At 43.3% G+C, this 20,041-nt stretch overlaps 2 non-coding genes across 2 annotated transcripts; one reads left to right on the plus strand and one right to left on the minus strand.

Moving 5' to 3' along the window:
• The first annotated feature begins 9,415 nt into the window (after positions 1-9,415).
• Positions 9,416-9,522, plus strand: LOC120251005. Its single transcript, XR_005533330.1, has one exon. It is a non-coding gene; the product is annotated as a small nucleolar RNA R71 (small nucleolar RNA).
• Positions 9,523-19,487: 9,965 nt separating this feature from the next.
• LOC120250908 lies at positions 19,488-19,594 on the minus strand. The gene has a single exon (XR_005533238.1). It is a non-coding gene; the product is annotated as a small nucleolar RNA R71 (small nucleolar RNA).
• Positions 19,595-20,041: the final 447 nt, after the last annotated feature.

Raw genomic sequence — 20,041 nt, forward strand, 5'->3', positions numbered from 1 at the left:
GACTTGAGTAACTTTATATGGACCTGACCAACGTGATCTTAGCTTCCCCGGAAATAATTTCAGCCTGGAGTTGAACAGTAGGACTTGATCGCCTTCATGAAACTGCTTAGGGTGCTTGATGCGTCTATCGTGGTACTCTTTTACTTTTTTTCTTTATAGAGTTTTTGAACTCTCGTATGCCGTGGAGCGCCACTCGTCAAGTTCATTCGAGTTGAAGCTTCCTCTTGCACCTGCGAGAGAAGAGTCAAGATTCGTAAAACTTAATGGCCCAATAAGCTTTTATGCTCAAGCTCAAGCGGTAAGTGGCAAGCTTTTTCCATAGACTAGTCTATATGGAGTGATTCCAATGGGAGTCTTGTAGGCTGTTCTGTATGCCCAGAGAGCGTCATCGAGATGATCTGTCCAATCTCTTCGGTTCTGAGATACAGTCTTCTCCAGGATTTGCTTTAAGTCCCTGTTGGACACTTCTACTTGCCCGCTAGTTTGTGGGTGGTAAGCTGTTGCCATTTTGTGGGAGACTCCATAGCGCTTCAATATCTTTGCGAATTGGGCATTACGGAAATGAGTGCCTCTGTCACTAATGATAGCACGTGGTGCGCCCGAACACGGAGAATAATTTCTTCAAAAATTTCACCACCACCCTTGCATCATTTGTTTGAAATGCTTGAGCCTCCACCCATTTAGACACATAATCGACTGCCACGAGTATGAACTTGCATCCATGGGAGCTCGGAAAAGGTCCCATAAAATCAATCCCCCACACATCAAAGACTTCACAGGCTTGGTTCCAATTTTGGGGCATCTCGTCCCGGCGAGATATGTTACCGACCCAGCGACATCCATCACAAGCTTGAATGAATTTACGGGTGTCATGGAATACCGATGGCCAATAGAAACCTGCATCAAGAATTTTTCTTTGTTGTTCTATTCGCATCATAATGGCCACCGATGGGTCCCGAGTGGCAATGTCTCAAAAATGCTTAGACCCTACGCCCTAGAAACACATCTTTGAGCTACCCGATCGGAACAAACCCACGAATAGGTATGGATCCTCCCAGATGTAGTGCTTGAGGTCTGAAAAGAATTTCTTCCTCTGTTGATATGTAAACCATTTTGGGATGACCCCACCAACCAAGTAATTAGCGAAATCGGCAAACCAGGGGTGGTTCCTTCTCTTCTACCACCGAATACTATACAAGTGTTCTTCGAGGGAATGAGTCATTAATGTCCTTATCTCTCATAGTTTTCAGCGCTAGAGCCCTCCAAACGGGATAAATGATCAGCTGCAAGATTCTCTACTCCCCGTTTGTCCTTAATCTCCAGGTCAAATTCTTGAAGCAGTAAGACCCACCTAATCAAGCGTGGTTTGGCATCAGATTTGCTAAGCAAGTACCTTAAAGCTGAATGATCAGTGTACACCACTACTTTAGAAAGAACCAAATATAACCGGAACTTATCAAAGGCAAATACCACGGCAAGTAGCTCCTTTTTAGTCGTAGTGTAATTCGCTTGGGCTCCCGTTAGAGTCTTACTTGCGTAGTAAATGGGGTGGAAATGTTTGTCCCTCCGCTGACCAAGCACTGCCCCAACTGCAAAGTCACTTGCGTCACACATCAATTCGAATGGGGAGTCCCAATCTGGAGATACCATGATCGGCGCTTGAATTAGTTTCTCCTTGAGTGCCATGAAGGATGTCATGCAGTTATTATCAAACTCGAATGGGATATCTTTTTCCAATAACCTTGTTAGGGGTCTAGCAATTTTTGAAAAATCCTTGATGAACCTTCTATAGAACCCGGCATGTCCCAAAAAACTTCTTATGGCCTTCACAGAATTTGGAGGTGGCAGTTTTTCAATGGTGGAATCTTTGCCTTGTCAACCTCAATTCCATCTTTCGAAATTTTGTGCCCCAAGACTATCCCCTCTTGGACCATGAAATGGCATTTCTCCCAACTTAGCACAAGATTGGTCTCTTCACATCGAATGAGGACCCGCTCAAGGTTCTTGAGGCACACATCGAATGAATCACCAAAGACGGAAAAATCGTCCATAAACACCTCCATAAAATCTTCTACCATGTCATCAAAGATGGCCGTCATGCATCTCTGAAAGGTGGCCGGGGCGTTACATAGCCCGAAAGGCATGCGGCGATAAGCAAATGTGCCATATGGACAAGTGAGCGTAGTCTTCTCCCGATCTTCGAGGCGATGGGAATTTGGAAATAACCAAAGAACCCATCCAAAAAACAATAGTAGGCATGCCCGACTAACCGCTCTAGCATCTGATCAATGAATGGTAGGGGAAAATGATCTTTTCGGTTGACATCATTCAATTTTCTGTAATCAATGCATACCCTCCACCCAGTTGTTGTACGAGTCGGGATTAACTCATTTTTCTTATTAGTGATTACGGTCATCCCCCCTTTCTTTGGGACCACTTGTACAGGGGCTAACCCACTCACGTCATGCGATATCGGGTAGATAATGCCCGCATCGAGAAGCTTGATGATTTCTGCCCGAACCACTTCTTTCATATTTGGATTGAGTCTTCATTGTGGCAAGGCTTTGGAGTGCGTGATCGTCCGTCATTAGAATTTTTATGAGTGCAAGCAGGATGGATTTATCCCTCTAATGTCAACGATCTTCCACGCAATTACTCTCTTGTGTCTCTTTAGTACATCCACCAACCCATTCTTACCTTGCTAACGTTAGGGTTTGAAGCAATGATGACCGGAAGTTGTGTATCTTCTCCCAAGAAGGCGTACTCGGTGTTCGAGTAATGTTTTTCGACTCCAAATCTGGTGCTTCCTCGGGTTGACTGGCATCAACCCTCTGTTCCAAAGCCCATCACCCTGTTCGGATTCTACCTCTTCTACAGACCCCGCACTCTCATCAGAACTGTTGTCTATACTATGAACACGAAGTTCACAACACTCGGGATTACTTCTAAGACCATCATGCGGCCCAAATTGTTGCCCCAAGGTGCACACCTGTACCCTTGCTGACACTTGGCCCATTTTAGCACGGTCCTCCAAGGTGGGATTCATGGTGGCCAACTGTCGACCCTCGGTGGTCAAAACAAACTGTTCAATTGGTGATGTGCTGCCTTCACTCACTGATGGTGTTCCACTTTTCATAAAGGTCTCGAACACTATGTGCCAGCTACAACCATCAGAAGATATGCTAGAATCCCCAGATAGCAGCAGAGTATATAAATGGTTGTCTCGAGGGTATGAAAAATGTTGTTGAGTCTGCAAATTCATCCAACCATCAAATCTGTGTACGCAATATTCCAACTTGATGTTCGGATTAGCCATGATGTATGAACCAGACGGATGTGTCATGCACCGTACCTTGCAAAACCAAGAAAGATGATCGAAAGTTAAGATCGAAGGAAAAGAAAAATAACGATAAAAAAATGAGTAAAGAATGAAATGGCTAGAGTAATAATCTAAAAGTTTCCTAGAATTCCTTAAAGTTCCCCGGCAACGGCGCCAAAAACTTGATTGCTTCCCCGCAAGTGTACGGGATCGCCAAGTAATACCTCGCGTGAAGACACGAGGATCGTATTCCACGGGGCTAAGGATCTCCTATTACTCCTTCTCGAGCTATTATCTAGCCTAAGATCTCAAATGATGGATTTTTACTCTACTAAATCAATTAAAACTAAAATGAGATTATGACCAAATTAGAGAGAACAAGCAATGGGCAAGCAAGAAATACAATATAATGCAAAGGCCTATGGATGTGGATCCCCTTGAGGGGTTATCATGCAACATGGATGATGATTTAAAGATGCAAGGGTAAAATGGAACATGAGATTCCAAGTTTAGAACAACCCCAATTTCTCGGCGTTTGAACTCTAATCCCATACGAACATAGATAGGAATTTCTCCCAAATCTACATCCCTATGATTGCATTAAGTATGAGGAAATCTCGCTTAGGAATAAACCTACTCTTCTTCGGATTAAACCTACATGGAGGGCTACCAAACACCCAATTTCTCGGCGTGATGATACAAGTATCCCCTTCTAATCTATTCATGATCTAATACATGCGAGCAAGTCACATCTACATGCATCACTCATAAAAGAGCTATGGATTTCTCCTTAATGTAGCACTTAGCATGAAAACAATGGATTAGATCTCAAAATTACCCAAGCATAGAATTAACAAGTAATCATCCAAAATACATGATAAAACCCCCCCAAGGTTCACCAACACCCGGTGGCCTTGGGTGTCTAGTGTGTCATCATCCCACAACAACATAATCAAGTAAAACACACAAGAAAAGCATGAGTGACACTCCCTAGATGAAATGGTGTAGGAGGAGGTAGAATGTATGCCGAATGATGCTTCCCTTGCCAAAGGAATGCCGAATGACGCTTCCTCTAGCCGCGGGTCTCCTTCCTTCAAAGCGTGGTAGATCTCCCCTTTGAATGATGTTGCTTCTTGCCTTGAGAGTCTTGGACCTTGGCCTTGGATGATCTTCTAGCTTCCTTGCCCTTCTTCTCCTCCCCACGGTCGCCAAAAACCTCTCAAGTGTCTCCCCAAAATCGGCCAAGAAAAGGTCTAGAAAAAGCCTAGCTGAAAAAGTCCCCAATATCTGCCATAAAAGTTGGTATTTATACCCCCCCGAGGCATACAGGTCGTATGGGGGTCGTATGGCACCCAAAAACCCCAGATTCATGATCCATATGGGGTGCATATGGCCCCCATACTGGGTAGTATGGAAATCTTGGCTGATACTCCAAAACAATCCGCTGCTACAGTGCATACGGCCCCCATACTGGATAGTATGAAATTCTTGTTTTCTTCTCTTTTTGCGCAGATGATATCTTCTTGTTCTCCATGGCTTCCTTATGCCCTACAAAGCAAATAGTAGACGATTAAGCATAAAACGGGCATGAAACCTCACAAAATACATGCAAAGTGAGTACGATAAATATATGAAAACACCTACATTTAGACACTTATCAATGTCGGAGCCATAGAACCTCTCCAAAACCCTGACCAATAGCCTCAAAACCCTAGCCGAAGCCCCCTCTCAAGTTGGGGAAAAGATGGAGAAGAGAATGCTGAAATCGGGGCTGAATCGGCTTTAAATAGGGATGGAATCAGGTGACCACACGGGCCTGTGGATCTTTCACACGACCATGTGGAATTTCCACACGATCGTGGATAATTTCCACACGCCCATGTGGATTCTCTGAATTCCTGTTTTCTCGGCCGGCTATGAACAGTACTGCTACGGTACTTTGCTACATCATTCTACTGCAGTATCTGGCCTGAATAGCTTCCCGAATCCATGCTTTCATCGGGGTAACGCAAACGGGCACACGTTCACGTCGTGGATCACTTACTTCTTTAATGACGGACAAATTGGTGGAGATCTTGTTCTATGTGCATAAGTCGGAATGCTTGAGTGTGACTGCCCTTGTGCCCCTCCAAATGGTTGTGCTAATTCAAATACGAGGAGGTTGGCACACACTCTAGCATCTCGCACCCGACCTATGTCTTCGCGTTTGAACCTTAGCAAGATTTCCTCCAAAATCGGTGCATTATGATCCACATTGGCTTCTTTCCTTCATACTTGGCTTCACAACCCTACCTGCACAAAAGTAACATAAAAACACACATATTAGTGTAAAAACCCGAGAAGAGTAATGCTCAACATAAGGAAAGAATGCTTCGCATTAATATCACACAAGCACTTATTAAACTCCCCCACACTTAAGCTTTTGCTTGTCCTCAAGCAAAAATTAAACATTCTGTGCATAGATGAAGGAAATTTTGGAAGTGCTTGGCCTTAGGTTCACCAAAGTGTACAGAGAGAGCATTCTACAACTAAAAGGAATTTCAACATTAAATACAAAAAATCAAAGCTCTAGCTAAAAACTTGAATCAAAAAGGACAACAAACCCGAAATCGTGGACGTGTGTGAACTCACTCAAAACAACCCAAGGTATACTCCTCAAAGTTTTAAGTACAAGGGACTTATTTATCTACAAAAGTGATAATAATTTCAAAGATGGTAGTAGCTTCACACATCCTCTAAGGTAGCCCTTCCAAAGCGACCGCTAAGGTGGCTTTCACGCTTTCGAGGTGGTAGCTCTTTCTATCGGAGTGGTAGCTTTCACTCATCCTATGAGATAGCTCTTTCTCTCATTAGGTCATAGCTAGTATCCGACTTATGAGAGTAGCTTCATACTTCATAGGTGGTAGCTCTTTCTACCTAACAAGCACAAATAAACAATAAAACTATTTTGTTCTTTCTTTTCATTTTCCATTTTTTTTAGAATTTAACACAAGAAACAACTATAACTAGTCCTTTAAAATCGAACATGAGTTTCCAATAGAGTTTAAAGAGTGAGTAGTGCACTGAGTGTAATTCAGGCAAAAATTCCTAAAAATTCAAATAAAACTAGAGCATGAAGATATTCAATGTTAAAAATTCTCCTAAACTCAAGAATACAATGATTGCAACTAAGGTGAACCGCCATTGTCTATGTGAGCATATATCAATCAAGAACAATAGAAAAGATGTGTGCACTATGAAACTCCCCCACACTTAAGTTGTACATTGTCCCCAATGTACACATACAAGCTCACCTAGAATGAATATCAATGAAGAATATATGTGGGAGAAGCAATCAAAACAATACTACCCTGAATCCTAGTGTCGCGTTTGATGGAGCTAAGTCCTTGGGATTAATGTTCTGACGGGTTGTGAAGCTCACACGGTCAAGTGCCGAAGCACCTTGGAAGTGCCCATGACAAAGTCTCAATTCCCAAGATGACAAGACCATCTGCACGCATACACGAGGAAGTTCAGTGAAGCTCAATAAAAACAAAATCAACCTGAGTATATAAGATAAAGCAAGGAATACAACTCGAGATGCAAAATGAAAATAAACTCAGAAGGAGAATCCTTTTGAGTGAACAAGTCTAAAAATAAAGTGCATAAAGGTAAAATAAAGTAAAGTCAAATATCGGTGTCGCCCTCAGCCTCCGGTGCTGCTGCTGGTGAAGACGCACATGGTGGATCCTGTGGTGCGAGAATAGGTGATGGGGATGCTGGAGGTGCCGAGGAAGCCTAAGAAGTCCTCGCTCTAATATCTGCTGTAATACGTCGAAACGTGCCATGAACTCTATGTAATGAGTGACCTGCGTAACCCAAATCTCAGCAATCTCTGCTCGAGCCTCAGCCACCTCTGCCCGTATCACTCCCACCGCATTCTCGAGCCTCTCAAAGCGATCATGGGCTCGAGATGGTGAAAACATACGCACGGGGGGTGCGCCCTCTGCCACCGGAGGTGCCTCGGTCTCCATCGGTGTTGGCTGAGGCTCGGGGGTAGGCTGGGAAGCCTCAGCATGATCACCCTCATCCTCAGCTATCTTTGGAGTTGGTAGTACCAAAGTATAAACCCCTGTCCGAACTCTGCAGATCATGCCCATCAATCTCAGTGTCTCTAAACTCAAGGGGGTAGGTATACTCGTCTTCTCAGCCCCATGAATTAAAGCCAAGAGACCCATGCTCAGCACTAATCTCATAATGTAGGGGCCCGAGAAGATCGCTCCCAGTCTAGCATAATGCCCCTGATGTCTGATGTACTCTGCCATGATGTGTCCTAAGTGAATCGGTATGCGCTGCACCATCGAGTACAAGTATAGAACCTCCTGCTGCTCAGAACACCAGTGCTATCACCACGGCCATTCATTGACCTACTCATGATGGCATGTAAATATCTGTATGCAGGTCGGGAAAGGCACGCAGCCTAGGACACCCCAGGCTCGTAATGACCCTGACCATATAGTACTCTATAAGCTCTCTGCGGGGTCAAGGCTCTAGGGTAATCAGTCGGTAACTGAGTGTACTCCTCAATGTCTGTGAATGCCTCCTCATACAAGCCAAGAATAACTGAAAACTGAGTGACGCTCAAGCTATGGTGGGGTCCAAGTGCTCTAAACTTAATGATGTCCAAACTATCGAAGTTCGCGTAAGATCTATCAAACTCGAATGATGATAGCACCTCCAGTGCCAATTATCGGATGGCTGGCTCTCTAATTGTCAATAACTGCCTCCAACGACCTGCTGAAATGAGATCCTCAACCATGTCAGCGAGCTCATCTCCCTGCTGGAGATCTCTCAGTATACTCGTGTCCAGGAATCGAGTCTATCCGAACCGGAGTCTCGACAAGCGCTCATAGCTAACCTGATGCTCTGGGATCTCGAAACTCATGCCCTCAGGCTCAGGTGATGACTCACACGGCCTCTTATCAGCTTGCTTCTTCGACCGAGGTGCCATAATCTGCAAAATTTGAAACGAAATCGATCAAACAAGTTGATAAACTAACGCTGCAGAAATCCACACGGTCGTGTGGAATTTCCACATGCCCGTGTGGACCCACGTGGCATGAATGCCGCACAGCCATGCCTTAAAAATCCAGAAATACACCGTGAAATTACCTCTTCTTCATTCTAAAACACAACTAATCTTTCTATTTGGATAAACGAAGCATTTTTGTCTAAAATCATCGATGGAAACCATGAATTTGCGAAGAAAATCATAAATAGGGCTTACCGATGAAATGGGAGGAGAAAATCAAGAACAGGCCGGAAAACCCCGCAAAAATCCCACCAAATTGGCGCTATAAAGTCGGGAAATGGTGTGAGAGTGTTTTTAGACGACTGGAAGACGTGAAGAAGGAGGGAAACTATTCTTCTTTAAAAAGAAATCACGCCCCTTGGCGTTCTGTGCATCCAAACGGGCGTGTGGAAATTGCCCACGCCCGTGCGCCTCATTACAAGAGAACCACAGGGGTGTACACACGCCCCTGTGCGCTCTGGGGAAAACACTCCTTAAACTCTGACTGCTCTTGCACGGGCGTGCGGAAAATACCCACGCCCGTGCGCCCGACCCATAGGGGCAGCGGCATGCCCCTGTAGACCTTGATTACTCCATGAAAAATTGGGATGATTCTTCTAACCCGAATTGTAGGTATTTCTATATGGGTTTCCTTGATGTCTCATGCCATTACCACAAAATCAACATTCTCCACCGAAGAAACATCACCGATAGAGATCGGGCAATCGGAGGGAGCATGTCCTCCACCACACCCGGTGCAATTAGTCACGGCCGCCACTCTATTTGAAGTTAGAAGATCTAACTTCTTACTCAAATTCTCCACTTGGGCCACCAATGAAGTTACCGCAACTATTTCATGGAGACCGGCTACTTTTTTCTTCTCCCTAGCATTCCATTGGTAGTTGTTTAACCCCATTTCTTCAATTAACTGACGGGCCTCATCTGGGGTCTTGCTATCTAAGGTACCTCCTGCTGCCGCATCCAAGAGTTGCCTTGTACTCGGGTTCAAACCATTGTAAAAGGTCTGAACAATCATCCACTCCGGGAATCCGTATTGCGGGCACTTTCTCAGGAGTTCCTTGAACCTTTCCCATGTCTCAAATAAACACTCCAATTCCAACTGAACAAAGGATGAGATCTCATTCCTAAGCTTTACAGATTTTCTGGGAGGGAAATAATGGGCAAGAAAAGCTTCTACCATCTCCTCCCATGTGGTAATCGATGCTCTAGGTAATGAGTGTAGCCACTGCTTCACTCTCCCCTTTAGGGAAAATGGGAAGGCTCTCAACTTGATGGCATCATCCGTCACTCCGTTTATCTTCAGCATATCACACACCTCGAGAAAACTCTCTATATGACTGTTTGGATCCTCATCAGCCAAACCATTGAATTGTGCGGATTGCTGCAACATGTGGATGAATGCCGGCTTCAACTCAAAGTTCTGAGCTGTAATCGAGAGACGCACAATACTCGATTGTGTCCCCAACACTGAAGGTCTGGCATAATCGGATAATGTTCGCTGTTGCTCATTCTGTTCTGCCATATTTTCAGATCCTACCACTTCCAAATCAGCTAAATTAGACTGTTCTTACATAGGCTCTTTCCGTTTTCTTCTAACTATACGTTCAAGCTCAGGATCTCCTTCAATCAATATTGAGGGATTCCCTCGGGTCATAACCTAGAGCTGCACCCAAAAAGAAAGAAAAAGAAATCAGAATGATGATAGAATAAGAAGATATGAAACAGAATGTATGGTGAAATAGCTAAGAAAACAAAGTGCAAAGTATCTCTGAATGCCTACTCCCCGGCAACGGCGCCAAAAACTTGACAAGGTCCCCTTGCGTATATCCCGCAAGTGCACGGGTTTGTTGAAGTAATAATCCCAGATGAGTGGGTACCGAATCCACAGGGAGTATGGAATAAAAACACTTAATTCGCTTCTTAGCTATTGACACGTCCGAATATGCGTGTAAACCGCAAGTGTACGGGTGTCGAAGTAATAATTACCCCGGTGAGTGGGTAGTCGAATCCACAGGGAACGGAAGTATTAGTAATAACCACTTCTTAATTATCTAGTCAGAATCAATTAATATGATGAAGTGAACTAATTGCAAGCAAAGCAAACGAGTATGCAAGAAATAAAGTAGAAGAGTCTCAATCACTAAGGATGAGGTATTCGGGCAATGATCCCCCTAAGATCTTCCTTGAAGCTCAAGATTCACTAAATGCTCTAGAATCGAGTCTAATGAGTCGAGGTAATCCAACGATAACCAATCCTTGTCTCCAAGCAAAAGGCACTAGTCCCCTACAAGGTCCCGTGGAGAAATCGACCAATCTCAACACTTCACACCCAATATGACCGCATTATGCTATAAGGAAACCTAAGAGTGAAACCGATTCCTAAATGTAGATCCAACCCTAATTCCCGGCGAAGGATCCTAACCCCCTACAAGGTCCCGGCAGAGAAATCGAGCAATCTCACGCCTCACACCAAATATGGTTGCAAAGAGAATATGGAATACGGAGATAGGAAATACTCAATCGAAGGGGAAAGGGGACACTCCTCCATCGCAAGGCTCACCCTCTCAACCCTCTTTAATCTTGGAAATCTAACTCTAATGGAGACCTCTCACATCAAAGTATTAAATCATGCAATGTAAATCAACCACAAGGATTAACAACACTAGCAAGCAATTAAATCACAAGATTAAAAACTCAAGACAACTCGGATTAACTAGAAGCATTAAGAGAATCAATTCAAAAATATAAATCTTAGGGTTCACATGCCCAAATACCCACTAGGGTTTAGCCCTCCATGGGCCTAGTTAAAAAAACAATAATGGATACAATGAAAAAGCAATAAAACCCATAGAGAAAACCCCTCGAATTTGCGCGGATTGGCCTTGATTGGTAGTTCTACGTCTTGAAGGGTTCCTCTCCGAGCTAGGTCGCCAATGGCTCCCCAAGATGCTATGACGTCGAAGGAACCTATCAAAGTTGGTGAAGAACTCCCTCTCAATTGGCGAAGACCTTCTCCTCAAATCCTAGCCGCCTCTCTCAATGTCTATGCTCAAAGCTCCGCAAAAAGTCCCTTTAGAATCGGCCAAAAGGTGTATTTATAGCCTCACAACGCGTCTGTCATGTACCCGCGCCAGGCTGCCAGCCGCAGCCTGCGCGCCCGCGTGGTTCGCCCACGCGGGCGCGCGGCCACCTGGCCGAGCCAGGCACGCGCCCACGCGGGCGCGTGGCCTGCCCACGCGCCCGCGTGGGCTGGACAGAGGCCAAATGGCCCTGTTTTCCCTCCAATTTGTCCGTCATTAAAGAAGCAAGTGATCCACGACGTGAACGTGTGACAATGATTCAATTCTCAAAAGTAAAAGCAATAAGTAAGAGAGCACGAGTAAAGGAGGAGGTAAGGCAATCGATAAAGATGGCGTACTTGGATAATGCTCCACCTAGAATAATTGTTTCAAGTGCAAGAACCCTCTATTATGCTTCCTAATCAATGCAATGGTGAGTCCCAAATCTAAGGTCAACTATGCCTAACTCTATACATGTCCCGGAGGAGAGATTAGATAACCTCTCAACCTCGTACTCGCATAGAGTTGCAATGAGCTCTAGGGATTCCAAGTGATAAATCTCTTCCTAATTATAGACCTAACCCTTTGGTCCGGGTGGAAGGTCCCTAACCACGATTAAACCCTATATACTAAGATCACCTCAACGCTTCACTCCGTTGCACGTGCAACTATTCCCCAGCGGTAGTTCATCCCTTAGACCATTCACTCTTTTATGGCCGTAAAGAACTTGAGGAACGGAGGTAGAATCTATTATGTCGGAGGGGAAAGAGGACGCTCCTGTACCTCTCGACTCACCCTCTCAACCCTCTCCATCCTTGCTTTGTCTAACACTCGTGGTGTGTTACTGTCTCACAAGGTTACCAATGAGAACTCTCAACCCTAGTGTCACTTAGGGGAAATGTTCATACAATCAAGCATTAAAGGTTGGAACTCACAATAAACATCAATTAATTGAAAGCATAATAAAGAGATTCAATGAAACAAATACATCCTAGTGTTCCAAATATCCAAGTACCCACTAAGGGTTTAGCTCTCCATGGAGCTAAGTACAATCAAAGAAATAGAATGTAAAAGCAATGAATCCATAGAGACACCCCCTCGATGGTCTTGTGGAGAGTCCTCTACTCGTCATCCAAGGATTCCCTCGTCCGTAATAGGATACGCCTCGACGGAAGCTCCCCTACCAACTTTCTTCCTAAGGAATGACGATGTCGGAGCCGTAGAACCTCTCCAAAACCCTAGGCAATACTGCTCAAAACCCTAGATGAAGCCTTCTCTCAAGTTGGGGAAAAGATGGAGAAGAGAATGCTGAAATCGGGGGTGAATCGGCTTTAAATAGGGCTAGAATTGGGCGACCACACGGGCCTGTGGATCTTTCACACACCCATGTGGAATTTCCACACGGGTGTAGATAATTTCCACACGCCCGTGTGCATTCTCTGAATTCCTGTTTTCTCGGCAGGCTATGAACAGTGCTGCTACAGTACTTTGCTACATTTTCTGCTACAGTATCCGGCCTGAATAGCTTCCCGAATCCATGCTTTCATCGGGGTAACGTAAACGGGCACACGTTCACGTCGTGGATCACTTGCTTCTTTAATGACGGACAAATTGGTGGAGATCTTGTTCTATGTGCATAGGTCAGAATGCTTGAGTGTGACTGCCCTTGTGCCCCTCCAAATGGTTGTGCTAATTCAAATACGAGGAGGTTGGCACACACTCTAGCATCTCGCACCCGACCTATGTCTTCGCGTTTGAGCCTTAGCAAGATTTCATCCAAAATCGGTGCATTATGATCCACATTGGCTTCTTTCCTTCATACTCGGCCTCACAACCCTACCTACACAAAAGTAACATAAAAACACACATATTAGTGTAAAAACTCAAGAAGAGTAATGCTCAACATAAGGAAAGAATGCTTCGCATTAATATCACACAAGTACTTATCACGGCTCATGGCAAGAATCGAGCTTAATATGTTGTTTGAGCTCAGCTCGTTTGAGGAATTACTGAAGTCGAGCTCTACTCAGGAAACCTGGCTTATTGTCTCACTCTAGCTTGTTTGAAGCTTGTTTGAAGCTCGTTTATGAGGCTTGTTTATAAAAAAATAGAACCTATACTATATATATGCAATTTTTATATTAAAATAAATCATTAATTGCAATCATGAAACTAAAAATATGAAATAACGAATTCAAAAATAATCTTGCGCTAAACAACATCATATTATCCAATACAAAAGTATCATTTCTCCATGTTGAAATAACAAGCATTTAGTCCATAATCAAACAACAACAAAGCATAAGAACACTTGAGCCTTCTTTCTAAGCAAACTCCTCATACTCTAAACAGACTCACAAGTCCAAACATATTGATAAAAGCATTATTACTAACACACCCTAGCGTGTGTGTATCACAAGTGTACAGGTGTCAAAGCAAAAAAATACCTAAGGGATGGATAGTCGAATCCACATGGAATAGACTCTAGAAACAAGTAGTATTGCTTCTTAGCTAAAGTATTAATCAATTGGTGATTGTGTTCAAGATCTTAATGAAATAAAACCACAACAAAATAAGCAAATGGTAAAAGGAAAAGGCAATCAATGATAAAGTGGGCTACTCAAGCAATAAACCCCTTAAGACTATTTTAAGTGCAAGACTGACACTATGCTTCCCTAATTGAGATTTAAAGAGTCATGGAAATCTAAAAGCACACAGTCCCAAATCTAAGATCAACCATGACTAGCCCTCTACGTATGCCTCAGTTGAAAAGAAGACTCTCAACACCTCACAGTACGTGGGACTTCTTGGGGTTCTAAGGACTCCAAGTGATAGATCCTATTCCCAAATCTAGATCAAACCCTTTAGTCAAGGTGAAAGATCCCTAATCACAGCTAAGCCCCAGTGGAAAGGATCTCTCAACACTTCACTCTATTGTGCCTGCACAACAAAGCCCCAACGGAGAAGATTGATAAGTGTCTAAATGAATGTATTTTAGTATATGTATTTTATACTTCTAGCATGTATTTTTATATGAATGGATACCCATTTTGTACTTACTCGAGTATTATTTGTTTCGTAGGGCACAGAGAAGCCATGAAAGACACAAAGATATGATATTCGAGTCAGAAATTCACCTAGGCCATAAGGCCTTAATGTTGCCCTGGATTGACCCCGGGACGGATAATGTAGCAAGGGAAGCCAATTTCAAGCTTGATCCAAATGGCCTCAATGAGGCCATCATTAACCCCATCATAGGCCCCTTGATAGACCCCGGGATGGCTCATTTTTAGAGGGATTTTGGCCTCTTTTTGACCCCTATACGGCCCCTATATGGCCGGGGTACATGGGGAGTATAAAAGCATGATTAAGGGGGTGAAAAGGGAGCTTATTGGCAGCCACAACATGGGGAAGAAAAGGAAGAACGAAGACATCTTGAAGGAGGCTTTTCTTAAGGCTTGAGAGGTGATCAAGGGCTTGAACTTCAAGGGGAGAACTTTACCATCAAAGGAGACGGAGTCAAGGGGTTATTCGGCATTCACTTGGCTAGAGGAAGCGTTATTCGGACGGCCTTGCTCTTCTTCTTCATCATTTGGACTAGGGAGTGTCATTTATGAGCTTGTTTATTGTTTTACTTGTTTTGATCATGCTTGTCTATATGATGGCACGCTAGAACCCCAAGGCCACCGGATGTAGGTGAACCTTGGGGGGTTCATCATGTATTTTGGATGCTTTATTATTAGTTGAAATGCATGGGATGATTTATGGTTTAATTCATTATTATATGCCTAGAACTAATTAATGGAGAGATCTCTAGTTCTTACCTGAATTGTACACGTAGATGTGACGTACTCACGTGTATTAGATCCCTAATAATGTAAAGGGTTATACTTGTATCGGCATGCCGAGAAATTGGGTGTTGGTAGCCCCTCCGAACCATAAGGATAGGCTTAGGGTAAGTGTGTCCTTATTGCGGGATTTCCATGTACTTAATACGATCGTAGGAATATGATTAGGGAGAGATCCTTATCGACATTCATATGCGATTAGAGTTCAATCACCGAGAAACTGGGGTTGGACTAATCTTGAGATCCTTCGGCCTAAATCACCCTTGCTATGTTATTATCATGCATCCATGTGTCATGATGACCCCTCAAGGGAATCCTCATCCCTCAGCCTTTTTATCTCATCATTACTCTTGTGATCTCTTGTGTGGCTTTATAATTCTTATACTTGCAATTTGTTTACAATTTTGCACTTGTTAACGTAGTTCACCATGTTTAAGTTGTAAGGTTAGATAATAGGTGATGGAGGAGTAATAGGAGCTCCTTAGCCCCATGGAATACGATCCTTGTGCTCTTGCACAAGGTATTACTTGGGGATCTCGTACACTTGCGAGAAGCAACCAAGTTTTGGCGCTGTTGCTGGGGACTTAAGGAATTCTAGGAAACTTCTAGCTTATTGTTGTAGCCATTTTATTTTCTTTTATTTTTTTCCTTTGCGTTTATTTATCTCTTTTTGAGCTTAACTTTCTTTATGTTTCTTAATTTTGCAAGGTACTGTACATGACATGAGCAAATCTATCAAGCTTAGTTGTACCAGACAGTGAAATTGAAAGGACCTTTCATCGAAGACTAAGAGAATTGGGCGAAGACTTAAGTGAATGAAACATCGAAATTGAAGATAGAGAATCTATAATCATGGCCGAGGAAAGACGCACCTGATTGCTTCCCGACAAGTGTACGGGATTGCCAAGTAATACCTCGTGTGAGAACACGAGGATTGTATTCCTCGGTGCGAAGGATCTCCTATTACTCCTTGAGCTATTATCTAGCCTAAGATCTCAAGTGATGGAATTTACTCTACTCGATATAATTAAACCTAAAACAAGATTATGAACAAATTAGAGAGAACAAACAATAAGAAAGCAAGAAAGTTAATGTAAAGCAAAGGCCTATGGATATGGATCCCCTTGAGGGGTTATCATGAAACATGGATGATGAATAAAAGATGCAAGGGTAAAATGGACCATGACATTCCAAGATTAGAACAACCCCAACTTCTCGGCGATTGAACCCTAATCCCATACGAACATAGATAGGAATTTTTTCCAAATCCACATTCCTACGATTGCATTAAATACGAGGAAATCTCACTTAGGAGTAAGCCTACTCTTCTTCGGCTTAAACCTACATGGAGGGCTACCAAACACCCGATTTCTCGGCATGATGATACAAGTATCCCCTTCTAATCCATTCATGATCTAATACATGCGAGCAAGTCACATCTACATGCATCACTCATAAAAAAGCCACGGATTTCTCCTTAGTGTAGCACTTAGCATGAAAACAATGGATTAAATCTCAAAATTACAAAAGCATGGAATTAACAAGTAATCATCCAAAATACATGATAAAACCTGATTGATTCCCCGCAAGTGTACGGGATCGCCAAGTAATACCTCGTGTGAAGACACGAGGATCGTATTCCACGGGGCTAAGGATCTCCTATTACTCCTTCTCGAGCTATTATCTAGCCTAAGATCTCAAATGATGGATTTTTACTCTACTAAAAGCAATTAAAACTAAAACAAGGTTATGAACAAATTAGAGAGCACAAGCAATGAGCAAGCAAGAAATTCAATATAATTCAAAGGCCTATGGATGTGGATCCCGTTGAGGGGTTATCATGCAACATGGATGATGATCTAAAGATGCAAGGGTAAAATGGACCATGAGATTCCAAGATTAGAACAACCCCAATTTCTTGGCGATTGAACCATAATCCCATACGAACATAGATAGGAATTTCTTCCAAATCCATATTCCTACGATTGCATTAAGTACGAGGAAATCTCACTTAGGAATAAACCTACTCTTCTTCGGATTAAACCTACATGGAGGGCTACCAAACACCCAAATTCTCGTCATGATGATACATGTATCCCCTTCTAATCCATTCATGATCTAATACATGCGAGCAAGTCACATCTACATGCATCACTCATAAAAGAGCTACGGATTTCTCCTTAGTGTAGCACTTAGCATGAAAACAATGGATTAGATCTCAAAATTACTCAAGAATAGAATTAACAAGTTATAATCCAACATACATGATAAAACCCCCCAAGGTTCACCAACACCCGGTGCCCTTGTGGGTCTAGTGTGTCATCATCCCACAACAAGCAATACAAACAAGAAAAACATGGAACAAAAGCATAAATGGCACTCCCTAGATGAAATGGTGGAGGAGGAGGTAAAGAATATGCTGAATGATGCTTTCCCCATCAAAGGAATGCCAAATGACGCTTCCTCTAGCCACGAGTCTCCTTCCTTCGAATCGTGGTAGATCTCCCCTTGAATGATGTTGCCTTCTTGCCTTGAGAGTCTTCGACCTTGGGCTTGGATGACCTTCTAGCTTCCTTGCCCATTCTTCTCCTCCCCAAGGTTGCCCAAAAGCCTCTCAAGTGTCTCCCCAAAATCGGCCAAGAAAAGGTCTAGCCAAAAGTCCTTGTTCTGCCCTAAAAATTGGTATTTATACCCCCCGAGGAATACGGGTCGTATGGGGGTCATATAGCACTCAAAAACCCTAGATTCGCGATCCATACGGGGTGCATACGGCCTCCATATGGCCCCGTATACTGGGTAGTATGGAAATCTGGGCAGACACTCCAAATCATTCCGTTGCTACAGTGCATACGGCCCCCATACTGGGTAGTATGGGGGTAGTATGAAATTCCTGTTTTCTTCTCCTTTAGCCCAAATGATATCTTCTTGTTCTCCATGGCTTCCTTATGCCCTACAAAGTAAATAGTAGATGATTAAGCGCAAAACGGGCATTAAACCTCACAAAATACATGCAAAGTGAATACGATATATACATGAAAACATCTACATTTAGACACTTATCAAAACCTCCCAAGGTTCACCAACACCCGGTGGCCCTTGGGGTCTAGTGTGTCAGCATCCCACAACAAGCAAAACAATCAAGTGGAACACAAAAAAAAAGAATAAGTGACACTCCCTAGATGAAATGGTGGAGGAGGAGGTAGAATATATGCCGAATGACGCTTCCTCTAGCCGTGGGTCTCCTTCCTTCAAATCATGGTAGATCTCCCCTTGAATATTGTTACCTTCTTGCCTTGAGAGTCTTGGTCCTTGGCCTTGAATGATCTCCTAGCTTCCTTACCCTTCTTCTCCTTCCCAAGGTCGCCTAAAGCCTCTCAAGTGGTCTCCCAAAATAAGCCCAGCAAAAAGTCCTTTGTTCTGCCCTAAAAGTCAGCTTATATACTACCCACAACATATGACCCGTATAAGGGTCGTATGGGGGTCGTATAACACTCAAAAACCCTAGATTCGCGTTTCATACGGGGGTGCATACGGCCTCCATATGGCCCCGTATACTGGGTAGTATGGAAATCTGGGCAGACAACTCCAAATCATTCCGCTGATACAGTGCATATGGCCCCCATACTGGGTAGTATGGGGGTGGTATGAAATTCATATTTTCTTCTTTTTTCGCCTAAATGGTATCTTCTTGTTCTCCATGGCTTTCTTATGCCCTACAAAGCAAATAATAGATGATTAAGCGCAAAACGGGCATCAAACCTCACAAAATACATGCAAAGTGAATACGATATATATATGAGAAAACCTACATTTAGACACTTGTCAGCACCTTATCCTAATATGAAAGGCCGTAGTTCACGGGCAAAGAATTTACTGTTCAAGCACCATCCATGGCCACAAACAATTCTGAAATCAAAGCTAGAACAATCGGCATGATTCAGAATTCAATGCAATTTAATGGTTTTACAAATGAGGATTCTCAGGACCATCTTGCCCGTTTTCTCCAAATTTGTTGCACTTTCAAGATAAATGGAGTGACAGATCATGTGATCTGGTTGATACTATTCCCATTTAGTTTGAGAGATGGGGCATATCGGTGGCTCACATCCTTACCACCAGGATCGATCAAAACATGGAAATATATGGCTGAAAAATTCTTGGGAAGATACTTTCCTCTGAGCAAAGCAGCTAAACTAAGCCAAGAAATTTTGGCGTTTAAACAAGGAGAGTCCGAGACATTATTTGAAGCGTATGAAAGATTCATAGATCTCTTTTGAAGATGCCCCCATCATGGTTTTGCTTCTTGGATGCAAGTGCAAATCATCTATAGCGAGCTGAACTACGCAACTCATCAATTAATTAATGCCCCAGCTGGTGGGTCCCTTAGCAACAAGTACCCCGACGAAGTTGAACAACCCTTGAATCTATGACAAGCAATGAGTCTCATTGGGCCTCAAGAGGAACACCACAAAAAGGAGTCAGGATTAATGAAGTTAGTGCTAATGATGCTCTTACCGCAAAAGTTGACATGTTGTCTCGGAAGCTAGACATGCCCCTGGGTAGCAATTCAAAGTCAGAATCAGTGTGAGTTGCAGTACTTGTGGTGGTGGGCATGGATTTGCCCAATGTCCTACTGCTAGCTAATCCATCGCACCAATTGAGAATGTTGACTATATTGGAGGACAAATGCCACAAGGGAATCCATACATCTTAATATATAATCCAGGGTGGAAATACCACGCAA

Source organism: Dioscorea cayenensis, chromosome 19 (genome assembly GCF_009730915.1).
Source record: "Dioscorea cayenensis subsp. rotundata cultivar TDr96_F1 chromosome 19, TDr96_F1_v2_PseudoChromosome.rev07_lg8_w22 25.fasta, whole genome shotgun sequence".
Lineage (NCBI taxonomy): Eukaryota > Viridiplantae > Streptophyta > Magnoliopsida > Dioscoreales > Dioscoreaceae > Dioscorea > Dioscorea cayenensis.